The 21,957-nt window shown below is 39.0% G+C and overlaps 1 protein-coding gene across 1 annotated transcript in view; it reads right to left on the reverse strand.

The window, feature by feature from the left end:
* Nucleotides 1–3,301, reverse strand: part of CNTN6 (contactin 6) — a 149,013-nt gene extending 145,712 nt beyond the window's left edge. The window contains exon 1 of the mRNA XM_075158606.1: nt 2,749–3,301. The gene's annotated coding sequence lies outside the window, so the exon portion shown is untranslated. The remainder of the gene's footprint in view (nt 1–2,748) is intronic.
* Between the last annotated feature and the right edge of the window lie 18,656 nt (nt 3,302–21,957).

Here is a 21,957-nt window from a genome sequence, read left to right on the forward strand (position 1 = left end):
AGGAGCTTCTCGGGGGAGAGGAGATGGAGCTGAGAGCAGGCAGGTAGGGCAAAACTCAGGCTTTTCCTTTCTACCTCAGTCTGGAGATTCTAAAACCTTTGAAACTGATGTGCAAGTCCCCAGGTTTGTTTTTGTGCAAAAACCTCTTGCTAGCACTTTACTCTATGCTGACCTGGTCTGTTTAGCAGCCTCCTAGCATTAAGGTAGGGTCTTCCATACCTCTGGTGCTTTGTTTCACGCTAGTTTCGTGTGGTTGTTTTCTCAGCAAGATGGAGAACGGTAAGTACAATGTCCTGATCTGTTTTGCTAAGGGTTATTTTTATTTTCCATGATTAAGCTACTCAAAGATACTTGGTTCTCTTTTTAATGGTGTGGTGTTTGTTCTTGCATATTCTGCTCTTGTAGAAAGACTGTGTGTAAATAAGAAAGATTTGCAGCAGGCTGCTAGTTCATGAATGGAAATAAGGTCACCTAATCATCTAAATACTGGTGTGTTCCTACAAAGTAGTTTTTTGGTGTCCCAGAGATGATAACTGCCAGCACAGGTAGTTGCAAAACTGTGCCTGAAGTTCTTTGTGTCTTCACTTCTCAAAAAGAGATTGCCTCTTACCTAGGAGACTAGTTTGCCCACGTACCTAGTTATAATTAACTTTGAGTGCAGCCTTTGGTAAGAAGGAATAAAGGACTTTTCTGGTGTTGATCTGTAGGAGCGTTCGCTGTAAGTCTGCTCCTCCGCAGCAGGTCAGAAGGGCTTGGCTGCACCCAGGGGCAGGGCGGGAGGCTGCGGGGAAGCAGGGCAGAATTAAGATGGTTTTTGTGTCTTGTCTCCCTGAGCAAGCCCCGTGCCAGGAAGGTGAGCAGCATCTAGCTGACCTCTGGGCAGGGGTTAGTAGAAGGCAATCTGTGGCAATCCTCTGGAATAAACTCGATTTTAAACAAAAGGAATATTGTCTTGTAGTAACATGCAGCTAATACAGTTTCTGGGGGAAAAGAAAAACTTGAATGCCATTTTGAAGAGCTGATATATTTTCATATACTCACAAGACAGAGACAAACATCCTTCTAATGAAAATTTTCTGTTCAAATACAAATAGTGCTTCATGCCCAACATAATGCAAACACACAACTTTGTGTTTCAAGTCCCCTTGGGGATGCTGGCACCTTGTTCTGTGATGGAAATATTTGCTTCAGCTGCAAGAAATTAATTTTAGGGTAGTTTATTATGCACCACAAACCTTTTTAATACTGATTGTAAAGCTGGAAGAAAAGGGAGAGAGACATGTCTCCTACTTGATTTAAAGCACTTAAGTTGTTATTTATTATTTATAATTTTATCCTTAGCATGGAAGGTAACACTTCTAATAGGTGGCAATCAGTACCTCACCAGCATTTGAAAACTATAGCTGCATACATTGGTGTGTTTTATTTTTCTTTTTTACACAATAAAATGTGATATATGGTAGTTGCTAACTTCATATAGGTACTGATTTGGGACTTTTTAGCGTCATAAAACCTCTGAAGCAGAGACTCATGGAATGCAAAACACTGACATAGTGCCTCTGGAGCACCAGAGCAAAAGCTGGCTGATGAAGATGGGTTATTTGTGGTGATGTGGTGCCTGGAATTACAAACACTGCAGGGTTTAGTTGCACACACAAACAAAAACTCCGTGCACTTGCAGAACTTTCCAAATGCTGGATGTGGAAGGGGTGGTCTGACAATTCCCCTCTCTTTGGGGGGAGAAAATATAAGGAGGGGAGGAGGAAATGCTACTTCAGAGAAGTAAATAGTCTGATTTTTAACTTGTAATATTTAACTGAAAATGGTTGCAGTGTTGACAAAAGGACAACTAACTGTTATTTAAATAGGCTGCAGAGTGTTTGCATCTTGTTTAATCATTCAGATACATAAGTGCTGCAGGAAATTGTTAGCATTGAGCCTGATTGTGCAAAAGCTGTTGGAGGAGACATTTTACACATGCAACAACTGTCCGAATCAAAGTATTCACCCAAAAAGCACTGTGGGAATATACAATTTAACATAAAGTGCTAGTCAAGCAGTTGTTTGCTTCTGGAACCCCAGACTTCCAAAACTTTTAATAAAGCATTACATTTCCTTTAAAGCTGTGTCATACAGTGTAAATAAATGACAACATCAAAACTAAAACTCTTGCATATCTTTGGATGCAAAAACCAAAGTTCAATATATGTTGTGATCTTGTTTGGTTTTTTTTTTTTTAATCATTAAAATGAGCAACAGGGAAAACTCTTTTTAGGACTGACTTAAATTTTCCTGAAGATTTATGTTTATTGCTTTTACACCTTCAGCTGGTAGAAATTAGATTAGGCTCTCATTACCCACTTCATCTTCTAATATGCTGTAGAAAGTCATATGAAAGTGCCAAAATTAGCACTGTCATCCTCTGTGTTGTCCGTTTTACTGCAGCACAGAGCTGTGATTTACTCAAATAATATACCTGTGGTGTCTGTTACTAGCACAGTCTCTTGTTCTGTTTGACTCAGACCTCACAGGCATACAAATTCATTATATACATTTTTCTCTTCCAAGAATGTATACATTTGGAGCATCAGCCATTTACAGACACATAGCATAAATAAAGCAGTGAATTTTCTTCATTCTCTACCCCTTATGCTAATGAAAATTACTGAGGAAGGAAAAAAAAACACAGAAAACGCAGTTCCCCCAGCATTATTCACATTGCAGTAGACAGCACAATTCTGTACTTACAGATCTTAACAGTGAAATGTCTCAGGATCTTTACAATTTTCTGCAGAACTGTTTCAAGCTCTCAGCAAGCCACAGTGTTCATCGAGGCAGAACGGAGCCGTATGGAAGGTCTATGCAGCTGGGAGATAATGGAACTATTTTCCCAGCTGGGACTACAAGCCTTTTATCCACTAAGCATTGCGTGTCTCTTCTCCGGTATTAACCGTGAAATACACTGCTTTCCCGTTGTACTCGTGCTAGGACCCACACAATTAGGGCTTGAATCAGATAAACAGCTACTACAGTTTATGCATATTCCTATCTGGAAATCTTGAACGTATAAAAATTAGCTCTGCGTTGAACATCCTTCAAGCAAGCTGAGAGAGCGAAAGCGCAGCTGTCATACTAGTAGCATAAAAGATTAAATGTGCTCTTGCTATTCTTTTCGTACAAATATGAGCTCCTGTCAGGTAATCAGAAACCTCTTTTCTTGAAACTGGGTCAGTACTCGGTATTAGGTTTAGAAGAGGAATGGAAATAATTTTGTTTAGTCCTGGGTCCCACGATCGCTTCCTGAGCTCCGTAAGATTAAGCTCATAGGATGCGAGTCGACACACAGATTACATCCCAGCACTGCCTGTCCTCTTGAAACGTTTAACTACCCCTCCATATTTTTCTTATTAAAAAAAAAAAAAAAAAGGGAAACTTGCTTGTCTAAAGTAGCACAGACATAAATCCTGATTACACATAAACTTCAAACCTTCTTAGATTTCCATTTTTCCTCTTGGGACTGCTTCAGCAGAGATCAAATGTGAAGCTCAGGCAAGGCAATGCCTTTCCATTAGTAAGCAAAAGTTATTTGTATTCACAGGGGATAGAAGTGGAAACAGCAGTTTTCAGAATGTTTCTGCCAAGAAAAGCGCAATTGTGTCATAGGCATTGCTTCACAATGTTTTTATGTAATCTTGGTGTAAATCCATTAGTTTGTAATGGGATTAATTGCACGCCTGTCTGAGCCCCGGCAAGTGGAGCAGACGTGGAAGTCAGGTGGCAAAAACACACAGCAGCACGCGGATGCCTTGAGTAGACCAAAACAATAATTCAATCAACAAAAGAGGAGGAGTGTGCATCTTTTCTAGTTTGAATTTCCCCACCTATAAACTGGGAGCGCATTTGTGCATCCTGTTAGCTTTCGCCACAATCACTGACTGCGGAGAACTTGCACCAGGAGGTTGGTGACATCTCCTCGATGGCTCTGCCATGGTACCAATCCCTCCCCCCCGATGCAGTTAGGATGTGTTGAGGTGCAGTGGCTCATTGCTGTGTGACTGAGCCTCTGTGCTCGTTGTCAGCCCATGCAAAGGCATTGCTGAGTGGCAATGATGAGATTGCTCTTACTTGAGGTGGCTGTTAAGACACCTTTGAAGAGAGATGAAGTAACAGTAGCAGTAGATAAGGTGAAGATGTTGTCCCTCCTAAAAGTAGAGGAGAGGAGGAGGTTTCTATCGTTCATCTGCAGAGGCGAATGGTTCATTGGACCTGATTTAAGTCATCTGGGTCCAACCCAGCCTCCTTGGAGGACTTCTTTTATGACCTTGGAAGCGCCTCAGTTGTCCTGGACTGTTCATGGGATGTGCATAGAAATGCCAGGCATCCTATGGAAGCCCCACGAGGCCAGTATGGTGAGCACTCACCTCCCATTTCAGAGCTCTCATAGCCATCCTCCTGATTAACATAAACAATTTTACACTTCCATCATGTAAGCATCTCAAATGAGCTTTACCGACAATTAATTAAGCCTTGCAGCACCTTCTAAAGTAGACAGGCATTATCATTAGCAGTTCTATTTTTAATTAGAAATAAAATTTGAAATGGAATTTTCAGTATTTCCTCGTTGAAATTTTCTTTTAAATAATGTCGGTGCTTTTTCTAAGTTGCATCAAGAGTAGATAAACAGAGTTGTTTACAACAGATTAACCCAAGCTTCTCATTGCCAGTTTTAAAAGTGTATTAAAAATCTAATCTTTTCTATGTTAAATCAAATTATTTTGCTTATGCATTGGTTGTCTAACAACACTGCCTGGGAACAGAATTTCTTTGTCCCTGAGGAAACTAATGCTGTTAAAACTTTCCCATTTCCAACTGGGAATGGAAACAAACATTTTCGAAATGTCCCTTCTAAAGGTAGATTATTGTTTTTAAGATCTAATATTTTCATTCAGGAAAGACTGTAACACTTAAATGTCTGAATTTTGAACCTCTGAATTGTGTTTTAATAAAAACTTGTGAAGTTCGGATTTAGATTTTCAGAACTATACTATAATCTATTAAAGATTATGCCTATATCTTTTAGAAATTACATAGAAAGTGATGATAAAATTGAATATCAAAACAGTCTGTTCCTAAAGGTCGAGATAGAACATTTAAATTTTACCAAAATGTTGTAGTTTTGATCAATTTTCTTTCAAAACAAAATTCCATTGGCATTGACGTTTCTTTGTCAAATGTTTTGCTTTTGAAGAATTGCCATATTGTGGCAGAAAAAGTTGTCTAACAGTTGTTTGTTTTTCTAAAAAAAAAAACCAGACACAGATCAAAAAAACCTACTTAACATGTAACCTTATTGTGTTTCCAGCAGTCAGAGGCTGCTTAAACAAACCTTTTCAACCATTAAGCCTTCTTGCTACTCCTGTTTGGGTTTTGACAGTGTCAGAGCATGGGCCCCTGTGTGGTGAGACTTTTTGCAATTGCAATTGCAATGGGGTGAGACTTGAGCAACCTCAGCAGTCTGGGATGGGGCTCTGGTCTCCCCAAGAGTTGGCCCTGGCTGACAAAGTGGAAGAAGTTTCCATAGCTCAGAATGAACTGCACAAAGTCCTTGTGTACCTTTCAGGACACTATTGTAGGCTAAAAATAATTCAGAGATAGGATCTGGTCTATAAAGTAGACAGCAGATAGAATCTGGAGCATAAGCTGGAAGACAGAAGTGAATTAGCAGGAGTTGGGCCAAGGTGTTTTTTGAAAAAACGCTGCTGAGGAAAGGTCTGGAAGACACTTTCTCCTCTGTTTCCTCTGTAAAAATTGGAGATGCCTTCAAATGATACGTGCGGTTTTTTGTAAGAGCTGTCACTATGCCTTCTAAAGGAGATAGAGGTTTCCAACTTACTGCTGACTTCTTGTGGCTGTGTCAGTTTTTCTCTCTCTCCTTTAGACAGACTAGATAAATCCAAGATGTCTTGAGCAACATTTTAAAGTGAATTAGATCAAGGACTACGATCTAGACTCTTTCTGCTGTGCTCAAACAGCAACTTGTCCTTGAGCTAGTCCCTACGATCACAAAGGCAAAATTTAAGGTCTAAGATGAAACTCTTTTGAACAAAGGAATGTGATCGCATCCTGCGAGGTGCTTTTTTCAGGCCGTGCCACCTACTGCTTCAAAACTCATCTGTTAAGCAACCTAAATTTCTATTTGGCATTTACGCTGTGCATAGGATTTTAGTTACTCTAAAATCTTCGATCATCTTTATGAATCCATAGGCACTACCCAAGTAAGATTGAAAGTGAATTTTGCAGGGCTTATGCAGTAATCATTCCAGAGGCAAAACTCCTGGGCCCGAGTTCCTAACCAAATAGGCTTGGATACAACAAGTGGCTCTACTACAGGCATCCTGTGTGATGTTGGAGAAAGTCCCTACCTAAAGCTACTGCTCGCTGCTTTTGTAAAACTTCACAACATTTCTGTGTACGGCCGGCAGGTAATTACTTTTCAAATTATTGGTTTAGTTTCCCCTCAATCCTGTTAGACATATTCTAAAATAAATTGTAACGCACAGTAATTGCAAAATAAATGCCAGACGAATGCACCTTTGCAATTTTTTTAATACAGAAGTAAGCTATGTAATTTCAGATTCATGCTGTTATACCACCTTTGTCTTGTGATATTCCTGAAAGTCTTGTCAGAGACAGACATTGGAAAACATGGACAATGGAAACCTGAAAGCAAAAATTCATAATAATTCACTTGCATTATAGTAGAAATCAAAATGTATTATGAAGTTAATTGAGCTACTGGACAAGCCGATCAGTTGAACAGTGCAGGCATTGGTGAGTGATCTGGTCTTGCATAAAAGAGGCCTTGAAATCACACAGAAAAATGGATTATTGTACCCTGAATTCCCCAAAAAATCTGCTGCTGGAGTTGTACTGTTTCCCTCTAGCAGAGTAACAGCTAAGAAAACCCAAACAAAACAAAACCACCCACATTTTTTATGACTTATGGGCAAGAAACTGCCATTGGGAAGGGAGGTGATACAATCACTCCAGCAATGAAGTGCACAAGTTACTGGAGAACAATAATTAAAGTCAATGCCTTACTACTGCTTCCATACATCATGACTTGATTTAGCCACTCAATGAGATTAGTCATTTTTACAGTGTGTTGCTATTTATTCAATGGGAAACATCTTTAGATGGCTGATCAGCTCATAGACCTGGACTGAAGAGAAGCCCCACTTCTCAAACAAATACTAATATACGTGTGGCCTTATGGAGTTATTTCTGCAGTCCTTCAGGAAGAGGAAAGGAATTCGCTCTGGAAGCAATGGTCACTCTTTTTTTTTTTTTTGTTTAAAGAGGTTTTTTTATTATTTTTAAATCTTTATCATGGTTTTACCATGCAACTGGAGAGAGCGCAAAGTCTCAATAGCATGTCTTCTCTGTATGTTTTAGCACTGTGAGTCATGTGGAAGAATGTTAATGCAGAAAAACTAATGCAAGCTATAGGAAATATATCTTAATATAGAATAGCTCTTTCTTCTGTAGTCTTTGTAGATTTTGTTTCACTTTGGGGGGGAAGAAACTAAAAGAAAAGGGATCTGCAGGTTTAACGTAATCTGTTTGAACAAGGTGTACATTTACCTGTCTTTCTGCTGCCTGTAAAAAGACACAATTACAAATATTGAGCTTATTGGTCTTTTTCACACTAGATCCATTTAGGAATCAAAATTAACTACTTCAGCCCTTGTTTGTATTCCACAAAACTCTTTCCTCTGTCTGAACTTCAGTCTTTGTCTCCTGCATCTAGTTCATTTAGGTCTCCATTTTATAGTGACTGAACAGTTATGGGCAACCCAAAACATTTGGTAATGTTTTGATAACACAGGGAGTAATTAGTTTCCAGCTACACATACACACAAGCACTCATGCACACACACACACACAAATAAACTAGAAAACAAGCCCTCTGAACTGTGGAGACTCTACCCCCCACAAAGAGGATGAGAGGGGGAAAGACACGGTTCAGTGATGTCGTTAGTCCTTCATCTCTAGAATAAATGCAAAGGTTTAGTGGGTGTGAATCATTGCAAAATGCACTGCTTATTAATGAACGCTCCAGCAAAGGTGACCTCTGGAGCCATGAATAATGCTCTGAGTAGAGCCTAAATGGGTCCTATGCTTTCATTTGATCTGCGTTATTTTCTGATGCCATTTCATTTTTGTTACATGGCAATGGATTTGAAAACTTTCTCTCCTCTACAGACACCTGGTTCTGACTGGGGGTGGGAAATGCTCAAATCAATACCTCTAAGCTTATCTGTAATGGAACTGGAAGCTCTTTAACCCCAGGACTGAAATGTCGGGCCTGATTGGACATAATTGGACAAGGAAATGTTAAAAGTATAAGCAAAAATAAATACAAAGGCTTTTATTATAGTTATTTTTGATACAACTGGTAGTGTTATTGAATGTGGTTTCTGTTTTAAAAGCATAGCCAAGCGCAACCACTGTTGAACAGCCTCAGCTATCAAGACAATTACAGTATTCTTAGTGATACTTTTTAATGCCCTCAGAACAGCTTTGTGGCTAACTCTAACATGGTTTTGTATTCATAGCTATTTGGGGGGTTTATTTATCTTTTTCTTTTCTTCAGGGTTTCTTGTGGAGTTGGGTTTTTTGGTTTTGTTTTTTTGGGTTTTTTGTGTTTTGTTTCTGTTTGGTTGTGGGTTTTTTGTGGTTTGTTTTTTTTTTTTTTTTTTTTTTAATAAAAAGAAAACAGCCATCTGAGAAAACACCAGTCGTGTGTTTCCAGATTTTTTAGGGTTCTATTTGTGGTTGTAGCTTCCTGGATGTGAAGAATCAGATAAGTGGGTCAGTTTTCACATTGATTTTCCTTAAAGGAGAGAAAACTAGAAGAATGGAGTCTGGGAATTACAATGAACTTTCATTACTGCACCTCACAATTCTGCTAAATGGTCAGTGGATCAATGTCCACTGTCTGTGCTATGTGGAGGAGAAGGCTACAAAGACATCGCTGGCTATAAGTATAGGGTACTAGATGTCACATAATGGGTATCAGCTGGAAGTCGTCATTCAGCTGTGAGAGCGCTCCGGAAAACCAGACTAAAATAGAATAATTCACAAAACCTCTCAATGTACAGAACTTAGTGTGGTTACACAATAAGTTGTTCCTTTCAAACATGGCTTTCTTTTATCTAATACTTGGCATGCCGCTCAGAGGTCGTGTTTTGCAAAAGTGCCTGCAGATGTTACCTATTCCCTTTGCAGACGCATCTCTCTGGACAGACATTCTGGTGCAAGGAGAAGGCCGTCTCCTGCTGGCACTGCCACTCTTTGTGACCCATGTTTCCCATCATTTTCATGAAGTTGCTGCAGCTTCTATAACACCAGCTAATATCAATTGTTTTCAATGCCTTTATTTTCCCTTGTGTGTTTCATGCTTCTACAAGTCCCCAGTGATTCTGGCATCGTTGCTTTATTTTTGTAGTGAACGCATAGTTTTTCCCAGATCCCTGGGAAAAACAAAATGTGAGTAGGTAACACTCCATGTTATTCAAAGGAGTCTCATAAAGATCACTTCTGGTACTTCTAGTAGACTTCTTAATTTTTCTTCATCATACATTTTGCATTTCCTAGATTACATGTCATTATCACAATGTTTGTAAGAAAATTCTGCTCTAATATTGAGTGCTACGCCTTGAATTAATAAAGCAGGGGGAAGGATGTACAATTCCTGCCAACCTGCATTAGGACACCCTGCTCCATTTCTTCCTCAGCAGTTGTTCTGCAGTCCTACTCCACTTCTGCCTTGGATCACACGGGCATTTCTTACGTCAGGCTACAACATCTATTACACACTTTTGCCAGACTCCTTGGTCTTCTGTTTTGTACCAATTTTACATTTGGAAAAAACCATCCCTTTCTAGGGGGCCAAGGGCAGTTGGGAGAAGGAATCATAGAATAGTTTGGGTTGGAAGGGACCTTTAAAGGTCATCTAGTCCAATCCCCCTGCCATAGGCAGGGACATCTTCAACTGGATCAGGTTGCTCAGAGCCGCATCCAATCTGACCTTGGATGTTTCCAGGGATGGGGCATCTACCACCTCTCTGGGCAACCTGTGCCAGTGTTTCACCACCCTCATTGTAAAAAATTTCTTCCTTATATCTAGGAATAGGAAGCTGTTTCTGACACCATTCGGCCTTCTATTTTTCTGGTTTTTGGTAGAATTGCCATTCTAGTGCACAGTGCTACTATAACTTAGTTCATGTGCAATGCTGTCAGCCCTACCTAACCTGAGACAGCTAGCTGTGCATCCTGCATCAAAACACTAATGGCCCCCTCTCTACATCAAAATTAACAAATGCAAAGAAAGTGTGAAAAATGTGTCTGCAGAGGCTGAGAAGCCTTGGCTGTGGGGTTTTTCTGCTGACTTCATATGGACTCGGATCAAGTCGATAATTCTTAAACTTTCCACATCCCCTGAGAAAAATAAAATGTTGCTATATGAGATGAGAATTACCTTTGAATAACTTGAAAATCCATTATTTTATCTTGGTTTTTAATTATATGTATGTATTGGGGGGGTGAAAGAAAGCGTGAAAGAAAATTAAACTCAAAAGTGCAAATATTAAAGCTAGTGAAAATAGTAAATTATTTTAAGCCTTGGCACCTATATTTATATTTTAATACCTAAATAATAATGGCTTAATATCCATACAGAACAACCCACAGCTGTGCTGGAGAAGGTCTGCCTCTGAGCCACAATCTCAGCTCCTCTCTAAGGCCCCGTCAATCTCCTTCTTTCAAACCATAGGGGTCTGACCAGCCCATTTAGTGCAAATAAACATGAAAAAGAGAGAAAAGTGCTCAGAAATCCTCTGCGGTGGGGTGGCACTCCCTGAATGCTCTTCTGTGCCAGGGGCACTGATGGGCTTCAGGGACTTTAAACAGAGGATGATGCTGGGACAACTGTGAAGCCTGTGCACGCAAGGGTGGGCACAAAATTAAAAGGGGACTTTTTTGGTAACTAAAGTGGGTTTCTTATTCAAGTTCTGCAGTAAAGCTTTATACCTATAATACCCATTTATAGATGTCTTTGCATCTCCTCTTATTTTTATCTTTATGACAGTAGTATCATGGAGTTATTACTTCTGAAATTCTGTAACTTGTTCAAATATCTTGAGTGTAACAAGGTGGGAAGTAGGTGAAAGACAGTATGTTGGCTTGGGTGCAAATACGCGTGTCTGTAGCGGCCCTGTCTAGAGCTGGTTTCAGAAAAAGCTTTCAACTGTTGCCACTCTTGAAACCGGAATGGATCTGTCTCTTTGTGATTTGATGAATGCAACCCAAACTTTGACTGTCACTCACAACTTCTGGTAATTGAGCCCTTATCCTCAAGATAGAAAACAAAATTGCATAGGAGTCTTCTATGTTACTTTTGATGCTAGCGTGTCCTACCTGTTGGTGAACCCAGTTTGGTTGGCCAGACACATCCAGCATGTGGCTTCCCATGTGTTTCTGTATTTGCTTTACTATAGGTTGAAAAGCAACCTACCTCCCCAAAAAAACTCAAAACAAACCAAAAAAAAAAAACCTCGTCAATGATACTATTATTAATTTGCATTAGGAATTTGAAGGATGGTAATGATGCTTTGATTTCCAGCATTTACAGGCTAAAGTTTGCTGAAGAAGTTAAAATGATCTGTAACGATATGCATGAATTGCAGCAAGGAAGGCTCCATCGCCAATAAGATATTCATCCAAGCATCTGCTTACCTGCTCTCCATCTGGAGCACAAGTGCAAGGAAGCAGATAATTGTTGATTACAGAGACACAGGTCGGAGAACGTTAAAAATGAAACAAACAGGGACAATAATGTAGATCCACTTGATCAGGTAAATGACTTAGTATTATAGTTAATACTAAGATATTAGGAATTAAAATCTATATATGCTGCATCATAATCACAGTTCCCCCAGAGACAGAGGTAGATAAAAAGTGGATTAAAACCAAAAAATGTATTCACTTTTTCTCTGTCATTTTTGGATCCTTTAAAGACTTTAGTCTCCCTTCTCAGCACATTTCAGCACTAGAAAAAATGCAGGGTGTAAGCTTTAAAATATATCCATCTTCATCTAAAAGAAGAAAAGAAACTTCTTTTTAAAAAGATGTATATTGTGGCAGTTCATATAAACTACAGCCAGATTAGACTGCAGTGTGTTTACTGTTAGAAAAATATACCAAAAAGCCTTCAGGTAGTGTTGTTCCTTGCACTACCTCCTTGTTACTCTGGTTCCTTCACTTTAAGCTTGGCATTGATGTCAATGGTATTAGATCAGTGTATAGGAATAATTTAACCAGCTCTATATGTTTATCCAGCCAGCCAGTTTCCCCAGGGCTCACCAGGCCAATGTTTGAGCATCTCTGGCCTTAACATCATTTGATCTAATTGGAAATATAAACAGTAGAGAGTCCGTGGTATAACACTTGCTGTTATATTAGGTCTTCCTTTAGGTAACTAGTATATAAAACCCACTTATTAAAAATGAATACATGAGGATAGTGGATGGAATTTTATAGATCTGGTTTTACTGCAGAAAATGAAGTTATCTGGGGATCTCAAAAGCTGTAAACCTGTACTTAGGTTTTTACAGTACTGAGTAAGCTTAGATGAATTAAAGCATAACATTTTTCTGCATCCTTCTTTGGGTTATGTTTGAAGACATTTTTCATTTGGATTATTTTTTTTTTAATTTCAAATGGCAAACAGAAAATATTTCTCTTTCTAGTTGTAGATAAAATTAATGAGAGGAATATAATATTCAGACAGGGATCGTCTATATAAAGTCACTTGCTAGATGCTTTGTATAGAAATATCCTCGTGTTTTGACATGCTGATTTCTTGTTTTCTGACAGTGGTATAATTTGCTTTAAGAATTGTTTCAGTCATTTCCCAAATATTTCTTATGCAGCATTGGATAGAAATAATTGAATTTTGTAAAGTTATACCAACCTTCATTATGAGGAAAGAGAGCTCTCTTTATGTAATCCCATCAACTTCCCCCTCAAAGATCAGCTTAATTAAAACTACACTCTCTTAAAACAGACCATCGCTTGTGACTATAATGAAGTTGTGCAGGTTAGTTTTTGTATCACACATGATAATTTCTTATTGCTGTTGCCTTGTAGAATTGTAATAAGAGGTACTGTAATGAAGGATCAGTCTGGCTTTCCTTTTTAAACCCCTAATATATTTCAGGGGTGTGTATAAGCCTATAAGGATAAATCTTGCAAAGGCGACAGCTTAGTGAAAGACAAATCTTGGCTCAGGAAGGGTTTTATTCGTTCACGGTCTTCCCAAAATGGTAGGGGAAACCTATAGGAAGTTTGCTCTGGATGTCAACGCACACCGTGTTTGCTCTCCTGTTTAGAGATGTTTACAGACTCAGCAGGGCTGATATAAACAGATAACAAACTTTACAAAGAGCAGTACACGGTGAGACAGGTTTTGCTTTACTGGAGTCAGATACTCATCTTTTCAGAAAGATATGGAACCATCTGATTTTCATGGACACCTTAAAATGACAGTATTTAGCCCATTCTCAAAATATGCTCTTGTTCAAATGGTTCCCAGCAGTTTAACATGCCATCACTCTTCCCATAACATAGACATTTGTGTAAATCTTTGTATGGATAGTCCTTTCCACTATCCAAATCTTTATGCATCTTGCAACTGTGCAATGGATTTTATCAGACTATTAAAAATAAATTATGCAGGCTTCGTGCCACACAATCAAATCTCTGCTTGTTAAGCATTTAGCGCCAGTGATCAAACCCCTTAAATGTCAGAAAGGTTATAGCCTAGCTGGGTTACCTGCGTGATATAAAACTTGTCTTGCGGGCAACTGTGCATTTTCACGTATAGAACTATTTTGAATAAAACAATTAGGTGAAACATTCACTCAGAAATTGTGGTGCTTCTTCCATAAAACTGCAGTTGCAACTATCAGGTAAAACGTGTGAGGAAATGAGGGGGATTTGGTCCTTTTATAGGATATTTTCTATTCCTATGCTTGATTCTAGACCCCTCCTTTGGTTTCAACGTTGAGCACTGAAATCCAGAGATCCATGTCCTTTAATGGTTTGCTTTCAGTCTATGTCACTGCTGTTCTAAAAGGTTGTTCCCCAGGTTTCTATGTGATTTCATGAAATTTTACATTTAGAGAGAGTCAACTCTGCACCTGGTCTACTAAAAAAATGTTTCAACTTCAGCATGAAATGACACATAGACGTATCGCCCACTCTTAAACCCAACAGTGTTTATTTAACATATTAATGCAACTAATTTTTGACAAAATCTCCCAGCTCCTCAGTCTATTTCTATCAGAAAAGACAAAAACGATTTACCAAGATCGCTTTCCACGTGGAGATCTATATATAATGTTTAGTTGTACCCATCCCCTTAATGCCATTTTTTTCAACTTGCTTATGGCAATTGTTGCACCATTTTTTCTCATCTTGCTGCCTAACCTGTATTGAAAAAGCAAACATCTCAAATTAACTTCCTAGTAGCTCATTTTAATTTTGCCTTGTGCTGGGAGAGGGCTGACAACTTAAATCAGCCTGATTACTATTTCAGCTAGTAAACAGCATATATTATCCTCTACATATTGCTGTTAATAGCTCGTGTATAAACCTTGAGGTTATGTATATTTTTCTAATAATTAATTTATTAATACTACCCCTGTTGAAGCAACAGGAGATGTCTAAAGGTACCAGGAAGGGGTAGAACAAGAGTGGGCACTGTACACCTTGTGCAAAAATCCCTTGTTAAGAATATATCAGCCTCCTATAATTGAACTGAGGGGGGCGGGGGGAGAATGATCACTCAGGCTATCATTGGGTAAATTTCCTTACTTAAACTCTTGATCTTTATTTGTACTTTCTGATGTCTTGTGAAGAATGGAATTAAGAAGTATAGGAGTAAAATTATCTCAGGAAAGAAAGTGTGGTTACTGTGACCTTTCACTAGCAAATCGGTGTTTAAACAAAGAGACTAGTACCATGGTTTCAGGCACGGTATGGGAAGGGCAAAGAAATGTTAGTAGTAGTAGCAGTAGTTGCATACACAGAAGGAGAAACAGAGCTTTCCAAAGATGCAGGTAAGAAAAGCACTTGGAGGTCACAACTCTCAAACGCTGCCCTGGCTGCAATAGCAAACTCGTGCAATCCCCGCCAGCAGCTCCTTCGTCTGGCTTCTAATGTTCTGCCTTGCTCCAGCAACGTCTGTAAGTCACTGGCAAAGGATATGCCAGGTCCCCTTACAGAGAATTGTGTGCATAAAAGATAAACTATCTATTATTACCACCGGTAATGGATTTACTCCTTTATCTCTAGTAATAAATGTCTGTAATTTGGATCTGTGGTTGAAACCTTGTTCTGGAAAAGGTCAGTATTATGGAGGTCATTACTGTCACAACAAAGGGAGTCCTGGTGCGGAGTCTTTAGCTAATATTGATGAGTATGTCCTCTATTGCCTTGATGAATACAAGGGAATTGCCACATAATTGCACCAAAGCAGCACACCCTTTCGTTCACTGGAAGCAGTATGTCTCTCGGCTACTCAAACTTCCTCTGACACTGGTAGAAAATTAGAACCAAATAGCTGAAAGTGGAATTAAATCTATTCTTCTCAACACTGCTGAGGACAGAAATGGCATTGCTGCTGTTTAGTGTGGGGGGAAAAAAGACAAAGTTAAAAACTCTGTTTGACTGACAGTAATAATGGGGTAGAGAACAATTAGCTGTTTGCAAGAACTGGTAATACTGGTGTAGAAGATGTTAGGCTATTCACTACAACCTGGAACATGAACTGACAGCAGGAAGGAGGAAATGCGTGTCTGTATTATTGCTGTGTTCATGGAATTAAATTCATTATCTTCCATCGGTTTCTGAAGAACGAGTCTGTTTAAACATCGGATCTGTGCCCAGGTCAGCGATTAGCACCAGGCAGGACTAAAGACTGTAAAGCATCCCATTAAGGATGCGCGATAGAGTCTTTTGAGAGTACAGTGTGCGACAGATCTGCAGCTGCAGCTAAACAAAGAGGACGTTTACATACGGAGTCACATTGTTCATGAAGTGCTTGTCATGAATAGGTTTTATCATTCTCAATCCCACAGGGAAAAAAAAAGCCCCCAAATGTGTCTATTGACTCTGGTGTGAAAAGCGTGTTGTTTGAAATCAAATTAATCTGGCTTGATTTCCAACCAGCTGAGTTATGTCTGTCACAGGACTTGACAAGGATGGCTTTTCCCCTTTCATGAGCTCCAGATCTCAGGTTGTCAGGAGCTGGCCTCGTCCCCAGAATAAAACAGACCACTCTTGAGGTAGTTTGCTTTAGGTCCAGCTGTCTGCAGGTTTTGTAGAGTAATCCGACTGTAGAACATCAAATGCATCGGGAGCCTAGCACTGCTTGCTCTCTTCTGCCATGGGCACCAGAGTGATGTTGCGTGAACAGTGATGGTTGTCAGCCGCGATGGAAAATCCCTCAGTGACCAGGTCTGCTGGCCTTGGGGACTGTCCCACTGATGGAGGGCTGCCAGCTGTGCCATTTGCATGCCGGTGACTTCTTGTGAAAATGAAACAAGACTGCCAGAGGGTCCCCAGATGCCCAGGACCTGACCTTACTTATGTCACTGACAGGTCTGATGAATCAAGAGGTTTCAAGGTCAAAATACTGAATAAAAATCCTAACTATATGACTCTCATATACTGCCTAGGTTTTTCAAATCTCGGATCAGTGCTTTTCGGGATCATTGATAATGCTGTGGTCTTAGAGAGGTCAAGACTACTTGTTAAACATTGATTAATAAGTTGATTAGTTGGCTGATTAGATGTGAGGTTTAGATGTGGATTATATTTAAGTATCAGCAGTAGTTAAGAGAAATTTATAGCACATACTAAGTATCTCAGTCATAGTACCTAATGATATTTCAGTAATAAAACCTTCCTTTCAGGTGATAGTCCCCACCATTATAACAAAAGTTTAATCAAAGGATTAAAGACTCTTTCTTTTTGGTTTACAATCTTCAATTCTTTTTCCCTCTGGAAACCTTAAAAAGAACTGCAAGAAATATAAATCTTAGGAAAGGAAATTAAGCTCCAGTTTCAATTCCAGTAAAATTACTGAGAGCATTCCACAGACTTTATACACGAGCATATCAAAACACCTTGTAAGTGTATCTTCATAACATGCCTATGAAATAGGGATCTGCTGCAGTATCAGTTTTACAGCAGAACCCTGGCCCACAGAGTAGCCGGGGTTGGTTTCACAGTAAGACTCTGACATGCCTCTTCTCTGCCCAGAACTGTTACACACCCCGCCAGATCCTGAAATCACCCAAACTCCATGGGTAGCTCAGAATTTAGTGTTAAAATTTTCCTATACCTATAAGTCTGCTTATACCTCTCTGAAACTGAGACTTAATCGGGGTGCAGGTTTTAGGTGTCCATCTGCCTGTCCTGCCTGCGCAGTCAAATAAACTGCACAAAACAAGAGGAAGGAATTTGGAGCAATTAAAGCTGCTCTTTAATAATGTTCAGAGACACTAAGCCATGTTCCTTTCTATACAAACCTTATGACAGCTACGTGAAACTAGTGCACCACAGTGCTAGGTGGGCATCTGGAAATCCCGGGCAAAAGTAGAATAGCACAAGTTCTGCCCAGAAGAACAGGTTGTTTCCTGATAGCTGGACACCCAATAGCTGTACCACAACATTGGCCAAGCTTGTGAAAGAGATCTGTGGGAGAAGGAAAACATAAACTTGAATCTTCTGCATAATGGCTTGTTCCTTATTCCCTGAGCTGTCCTTCCTTTCCAATCAAACCTGAAGCGTGCTTTAAACTCAAACATCCCTAACCAGAACCACTACCCTGGAGAAAACCACTTACAAAGTCAGGGGCCGTTGCCTGGGGAAGGACCCTGGGTTCAACTCTTTGGGAGGCTTTTTTTTTCAAAATGACAAGGGCAAAGTGTAACCAGGTGATGAACCACCACCATTCAACCACCCGTTGAACGTTTTCCCATAGTGGTTTGGGAGAGCTACAGTGGTGATATGCAACTCATATATCTGCTGTAAGCCTAGTGATTATTACCTCTTACACAAAGACTAGGAGCTGCTTAAAATACTTGATGAATATTGAAAAAAATACAGAGTGAAAGTTATAAGAGGTTACCAGTAAACAAATTCCTATAGGCGTTCAAGAGTTGATTTAGGTACAATCTTGTTTTTACTCTAGCTAAGCATCATTTCCCTCTCAATAATGTTAAATAATGTATACGCACATCAAAATGTCTATTGCAATGTGGAATAACCATCTTGTTAGTGTAAATGGTGCACAGTGCTGATTTTTGAGGACCCTAGTAGACGAAAATCCATTTCAATTCTTTTACTGCAGATCTAAATTTCCCTTTTTATTGTTGCAGTATCATATAACTTTGTCACTTACAACTAAGTGCTATGGTACACAATAGGATATGCTTTCTTCTGTACCTGAAATTATAAATGCCACCTATAATTGGGTGTATTTTTTTATTTTATTTCTGCTACAGGTCTTTTTCTACTTACATAATTCATGGCTTCAAATAGTTACTGAAAATTTTTGCAATAACATTTTATCCCCTCTCTATCTTAAAGGAGATGTTTGAGCTTTAGAAGTATTTTTTTCTTGAGACAACTAAGCAGAATTTAATTATTTCTGTTTAAAATCAAGCAAACTTCATAGATAACATTTCTTGTTAACCTCAGTGGATTTACTTTTAATAGCATAAAAGAACTGTGGCTCATGATCAGACTCTAAAATTCTTCTATTTTAATCTTTTTCTGACCTGCTTGTCTTCTGTAATCTTTGGTAAACTCTTCAAAAAAAATGTTTCCTCAGATTCTTCTTCTGTAATATAGTAAAAAATACTTTCTACTCAGATTACAGTGATTTTGATCCATATCCTCCCACGCATCTATGTTTCTGATTGCCATTCATGTCAGTAGCAACAAGAAATATTTAAATGTTTGAAGATCCAAGCTGTTTTGTGTTAGATTACAGGCAATATATTATGCAGACCACAGTTTATCCATCACTTACTATGTGCAATTATAATTTTAAAATATCCAAATTCATCAGACAATTTCTGCATGAATTAGGCATGAAAATATGCTTATTTCTGCCATCATAATTGAACATCCACCTTGGAAAATGAGGAGTTCAGAGTTCATTGACTACTTTCAGTGAAATCTCAGCTCTGTTGACACTGTAAACAAAGTTTCTCCCTGTGTATATTTAGGTTGAAGTTGTCTCTTTGTGGTGGCAAAAAAACCCTCCTCACTTATTGATGGTTGTGGAATCACAGAAACACCAGTCATTTTAAAAGTCTTGCCTCCTGCCTTTTAAAATAAGCAATAAATATCAATGTAGTGATCCCAGACGCCATTACTAGTTTAAGTGCATGTGGGAAAAAAGCCAGAATAATGTGACTTGGGGTTGATTCATTATAATCTTTCCTTTGTAAAAGTGTTTGATTCATTTTTATACTATTCCTAGTAATTAGAATATAAACAGGTACAATACATTCCAAAAATCCAATTTTTGCGGACGTCAAAAGCAGCTCCTTTCTCCCTGCTTACTCATTTCTTTTCAATAAACCTTCCAAAAACAGTATTCAAAGAGACAAAACAATCAGTAGCATTTTATTTCAAACAAAGGAAGAAAACAAAACCAGACTGAAAGCATGGATTTCCTTCTGTTTCCATTCTCTCTTTTGTTTTGCTTTAGGTCTTTAAATACACCCGTTCCTGGGGGCAAGGGAAATCTATATTGTCCAGTTGTCTTTCCATTAAAATCTGCAACAAACTCCTGCAGCTTTATAGAGGAGCAAGATCAAGGTAGGAATATTTGTTCATGTATTGATCACTCCTGCAGGATATCATGCCTTTTCTCGGGGCTGGTAATCTACCATTGCTTTCTGATCTGGCGACTTCTACTCCCTGAACGTTGTATGGCAGGAGGAGATTGCTGCTTTTTGTCTATGTAATTGCTTTGAAGATTTAGGTCTAGATTTTAATCTCAGAAGGGCAATATATCTCGGAAGAAGAAGAAAAAAATGTTGCTAATGGGTATGCAGGCAGCATTGCAGGAGCATTTTCCATGTAACAAACAATGCACAACACGTACCTGAGATTAGGATCTGGCAGTCATGAGATTTAGAGGGAAAACCTTGCAGAGAGCTCTTACTAATTCCACTGCTATTGGTCATAATCTCCCATATAATAATCTTAATAATTCTTTAACTATATCTACTCAGGGATCTGTAAGCCCTTTCACATCTAAGTCCAGGTTTTACGCTTGAGAGTACCCATACTTTTCTTTCTCCCCCCAAAAACTGCAAAATTATTATCCTTTGCTTAAACAGCAACACGAGAATCACAAAGCTCATATCTGATGTTTTAATCCCAGCATTAATTTTTTTCCTGTTTACTTAGATTTAGCCATGGTCCGAAGTCAACATTTCTTAAAACGACAATTGCGACTCCTCAGAAGCAGGATAGCTGGCTTACACACACAGTTTAGATAGCATAATAACTTTGAAGTCACCAGAAAGATTTGTGAGCCTACATTTGAATTTACAGTTTCAGGTCAGATTTTTTTTGCTCTTACAGTCATTACACAGAAAACTGCTTTTCTTGGCGTGCTTATTACCATGATTTGTCAACTAAATACACTACCTTGTCTTTTCTATTGATTACTGATTCAATCCATTTTATGTGTCCTGGGTAATGCTCCTAAAGCCCTGCCTGGGCTGAGGTGAGATCCCTCGGGGACTACCAGGGCTGTGGTTCTTGACTGCAACGTGGCACAATTTGGTTCCCTACCCCCCCCCCCCCCCCAAAAAAGAATGTATATTGCCTATAGATAGGTATCATTTCAACTAGCATTTCAGCTCTAGCTTTGGCATGTAGAAGAGAGATAGGTATTGTGTAGGTAATGGATAATACCGCTCTCCTGTCAGGTTTTGGTTTCTTCTGTATTACATTATTTGGCTTGAAGCATCTCCCTCTGTATCCATATATAATATAATTATCACCAACATGGTTAAAGCAGGTAGCATGGCTGGAGTTGAGGCCCCTTTTTCCAGCTTTCACATATTTCAGGAGACCTCCCCAGCTGCCAAGCTCCCTGTAAGACCACCAAATATTCCACCTCTGTGGCCGTGCTCCACCTGGAAGGATGCACCAACAGCATCACCAATGTCTTCAAGTTGTGCCTTTTAGTTGTGTTTGGTCCTGTGACCAAATTCTCTCATGATATCATATTGCATATAAAATTGGGAACCTAATGAAAAACTAGAATTCGTGCTGCCCATAATGTTAACAAGCCTGAAGAAATTTGATAAATAATTTTTAATGCTTTGTACAAATACTAAGGTGGGCTTTTTTTCCAATTGTTGCTACTGAAGACAGAGGGTGTTTGAAGATCTGAAACTTTTCATTTGAGGGAAAAGTTGCCTTGTTGTTCTTTTCCTCATGCTGTGTTGATATGTTTTCATCAGCTACATCGTGTTACCTCTTCTACATTAAAGGCTAATCACAGACTTGGAGTCTGCAGTTACCAGCTACAAATAGAAAGATTTCTCCCTGTGAGACCACAGCATTCCTCAAGCAATTTTCCACCTTTATGCAGGGCTTTTTGTTTTGTTTCATCAGGGTTTTTTTTTTGTTTCTTACCATCTGCCTTGCAATTAAGTTATTCAAAAGCACCCACATCAAAGAAGTGTTCTGGTTCTCTACAAATAGACCTCACTACTGCACTGCAGAAGTGACAAAAATAATCTACCCAGTTCCATAGCTTATAATGATGAAATAAATATTTTCCCCTGG

Source organism: Calonectris borealis, chromosome 10 (assembly GCF_964195595.1).
Source record: "Calonectris borealis chromosome 10, bCalBor7.hap1.2, whole genome shotgun sequence".
Classification (NCBI taxonomy): Eukaryota; Metazoa; Chordata; class Aves; order Procellariiformes; family Procellariidae; genus Calonectris; species Calonectris borealis.